Source organism: Perognathus longimembris, chromosome 8, assembly GCF_023159225.1.
Source record: "Perognathus longimembris pacificus isolate PPM17 chromosome 8, ASM2315922v1, whole genome shotgun sequence".
Classification (NCBI taxonomy): domain Eukaryota; kingdom Metazoa; phylum Chordata; class Mammalia; order Rodentia; family Heteromyidae; genus Perognathus; species Perognathus longimembris.
Genome location: NC_063168.1, coordinates 11250463 through 11254971, shown reverse-complemented (window position 1 = coordinate 11254971; position 4509 = coordinate 11250463).

The following is a 4509-nucleotide window of genomic DNA, read 5'->3' as shown; positions in this document are numbered from 1 at the left end:
GGTGTGCACAGCCTATGAAGAAGAGCTCAGAGCAGTGGGCTGTGCACATGCAAATCAGCAGGGGCTGGGTGAGGCTGGGCACAGCTGCAGGCTGGTAGATCTCAGTGAGAAAGCATAGACCCAAAAACCCTGAGTTTCACATTTGCTTGTAAATAATGAGTTTCTCCACAAAAATGAGGGGGAAAAAAAGGTTGATTCTATTCTCTTGTGAGAAGCACAGTTTTATTTCCATATTATCGATGGGTTCTTTTTTCTCTTTTCTTAATGAAAGTCAGTAACTCAGAGATGGAAATTGTGAGGAATGTAATTAGAGAATTCTCTTTAATTGGGTATGTACAGACTTTGTGACATAGGAGTCCAGCAGCATTCACGTTGTTTCCGAGCACCATGTTATCTAGTAATAATGATCATTATTATGCAAACATAAGTGTTATAAAAGTGACAATATATGTGTAGGTAGAAAGACAGATAGATGCATAGGTAAATACAGAGATGGATGAATTTCAAATTTTAATGGAAGAGAACATTCTGAAATATATAATATGTGCAAGAAAGTAAAATTATCTGAGTTTTATGGACTGTCTACTGTTACTTGAATCAGTGCCCTGTGCACTGCTTATAATTGACTACTCTCCTTCTATTCTCAGTGCTCTCAAGCATTGCCTCCCTCTAGAACAGTTCACATGAGGCATTTCCCCTTTATGCTTAGACAAAGACATAGCTCCCTATCTACCCTTGTGTATACTGCATTTCTGTGCCAGATATTTACTTAGCTTTGGAGGATATTTGTGTATTCTTTCTTAATTACTGGTAACTGTTCCCTTTCAGAAGTTGGGCATGTTCTCTAAACCAAAAGATCAACTCTAAACATTAGTATGTTCTTTCAGCCTGCATAATCCTGAGTAAAGCATTGTTTTGTGTGCAGTCACTAAGCTTTGGTTCTCAAGGATGTTGCACAAGGTCCACAGCTCCACTTTCAGCTTTTTCGTGGTTAATTGGAGATAAGCATCTCATAGACTCTTGCAACCAATGTTGGCTTTCAACCACATCCTCAGATCTCAGCCTCCTGTGTAACTAGCATTATAGGCATGAGCTACCCGGGACTAGCAGTAAAGCAGTTTTTACTGACTGAGTTTATATATGTAATTCAAACAGATATAGAAGGGATACTCTGCAACATGGCCAAGGTTGGGGACAAGGAACTAGAGCCACACAGTATGGAGAGGAAATCTACAATACGAGGAATCAAGGACAAGAGACCACAGACTGTGAAGCTAGAGTGAAGTGATTATGTTCCCCCACGGAGATAAGCATGTGGACATCCTTCATCCCATACGGCAGAAGGTCACAACTGGAAATAGATGAGGAGTGTTCTCACACGGAACTTAACATTATAAGTCCAAGAATCTGATGCATGAAGACAACATGATCCTTAATTAGCACTGCTCTGTGGCCTGTATGCCCTCTGCAAATCATGGCCCAATCAGAGGCCTCTTCAGAACCATTCACTACAAAAATGGCATGAGAATCTTGATTTGATCACCTGCACCTTCCAAAACGTTAGTACTCCCTGCACCACATGCTAACATAACTGCTCCAAGAAGTATTTTAAATGGTCTTCTTTCCTCTTTTTAAGATGCTATATAACCCCATCTAAAAGGTTTACACATCCTCTTCACTCCTCTGACAGTTTACTTCTAATCTTATCATATGGACAGCTGAATAGCTCCTACTGCCTTTGATGGAGTGAGATTTGCTCTCTCTGTCATGCACTACAGGACAAAGCTGGTACTAAATAATACAGAAGGCACCTACAGGCTCTCCTGTAGATGTAATTCCACCTAGCAAATCCCACAGGACATATTAAGAGGATGAGGTAGAGAGACTCTGAGAGCATCTACTTGAGTGGGGTTGAGAGAATGCAGGCTCTGAGGATGCCACGTGGAGCTCTCATGATCCATTCTCCGGGACTGCCTTCAGCAAGTGTGGACATGTGGCTTGCGAATTTCAAGTCTGCACAGACTTCAAGTACTGGAATGCATGGAAGAGTGGCGATACTAGCTTCAAATCAGAGGTGTGCACAGGCTAACCCTACCCTGGGTTGTTGACAGGTGGAACTACCTGGCTGAAACAGGAGGCTAGAGGGGAAAATCAGAAGACATTCCCATGAAACTTCCTGGAAGAAGTAAGTGCACCAAGGAAAGGAAAGTGTGTACAATCTAGGCCATGATTCTCAATGAGGTCTGTAACCGAGGTGAAATTCTGAGAGATTCTGACTTCAGAGCAGGGCTGACTGTGGGAGGAATCTCCAGGGCTCTTCTCACTGCTTCTGAGAGGTGGGGATAATGAGGAGTCAGCAGAGTCCTCAGGACACAGAACAACATGTCACAAAGGAGTGACTATAAAAGGTATAGGTCTATTGTTTATATGCACTAAATTACCTATTAAACTAATACATTGACAAGTCTAATTTCAATTGTGTAAGTCGCCATTTTAAATTTTGATACAGAGACAATTCTCTAGCGCTCGATGTGCATGTCACCACATAGCCTTGCTCAGTCTAAGCCCGAGCATCATGCAGCTCAGGACCCCATTTGCATCCTTGGGGATCTCACGGCTGGAGCAAGGGTCCTAGAGCATTCAGGTTGATTCCCAGAACCACGCTACATAGTTAATAATGAACATTATTATGCAAACACAAGATGTATAAACATGTGAGCACTGGTGATATGGAATCCACTATTCCATATGCTATCTTCTTTTTAAAATTCATTTTTAGGTAGTTATACAAAGTGATTGCCATTCAATAAAGTAGTCTTTGAATACAGTGCATCTTATTAAACATCATCCTTTTCATCATTCCGTCCCATCCCTCCCAATACACCCCTTTCCTCTATTTTCTTAATTTTGTAGGATATGCATTGGATTTTTTTGCATCATTCCCCCTCTCCCCCACTTTTTAGCCTTCCCTTTCTTCTTGCAGGTCACTTCTCCATACTCACACACAGGGAGAGACAACTCCTTCCTTTAGAGATGGCTTTGGTGCCATCAAGAAGGCACGGGTAGACGCAATGCCAGGCTTCCAGGCTCAGAGTCAGTGAGTGTTTTGGGGGCTGTTGCTCTGTTCAGGGTTCCAGTGGGTGTCCCTAGTACCAGTGACAGCAGACATCTCTTCTGTTTCCCTGCTATTTCTCAGATAGGCAGCTCTGTGAGCAGTGCGGTGTGTACCATCTAATGGTCATATTGTGAAATTGCATCTTGTAAGATTCCAGAAACTGGATTTCACTAGCCACCCTCCCCTCCTCTTCCATTTCTTCTACATTTCCCATAGCATATATTACTTGTGCAAAGGGGTTTCATGACCAGGCTTTCATACATACATGCAATTTATTTTATCATGCTTACCACAGCATAGATTATTCCCTACAATCCCCTTTTCAGAATCTTTTTTCTCATTTCTTTATTGTCAAAGTGATGTACAGAGGAGTTACAGTTTCATATGTAATGCACTACATACATTTCTTATCCATCTTTTTATCTCCTCCCTCATTTTCCCCCGCCTCCCCCCTCCCCATTTACTCCCACTCTGTGAGTTTAATAATTGGTTTATACCATATAGCTCAGTTAGTAGTGCTGTTGCTTAGTTGCTCTTTTTATCCTTTGTCTTTTGATTTTGTTATTCCTTTTCCCTTCCCTAGTTCCAATACACACATACAATAACCAGGGTACTAAAATCAGTTACAGTGATATCAGGGTAAAACCATGGGAAAGAAAGACACAAAAGAAAAAGGACATAATTTCACATGGCATGTTGAAAATAACAACAACAATGACATACCACTTGTTTCCATAACTTGGAACTCATGTCACTTAGCATATTTTATGTGTTCATATGGACATAGCTACTGAGCTGTTGTGAAAGCCTACAGATTGGAAGAAGATCTTTACTGGCCATCCAACAAAGACCTCATATCTAAAATATATGTAGAACCCCAAAAATTAAATTCCTCCAAAACAAATTCTCAAAGAACCAACTGCCCCCTCAACAAGTATGCTAAAGACCTAAAAAGAGACTTCTCTGAAGAGGAAATGAGAATGGCCAAGAGACACATGGAGAAGTGCTCTACATCACTGGCCATAAAAGAAATGCAAATCAAAATAACACTAAGGTTCCACCTCACCCCAGTAAGAATGGCCATTATCAGGAAAACTAATCATAACAAATGCTGGAGGGGATGTGGCCAAAACAGAACCCTACTAAGTTTTGGTGGGAGTGTAAACTTGTACAACCACTCTGGAAGGCAGTATGGAGGTTCCTCAGAAGGCTAAACATAGAGCTCCCCTATGACCCAGCAGCCCCACTTTTGGGCATCTACCCAACAGATTTCAAATAAGAACACACTAAAGCCACCAGCACAACTATCTTCATCGCAGCACAATTTGTCATAGCTAAAATATGGAACCAACCCAGATGTCCCTCAGTAGATGTGTGGATCAAGAAAATGTGGT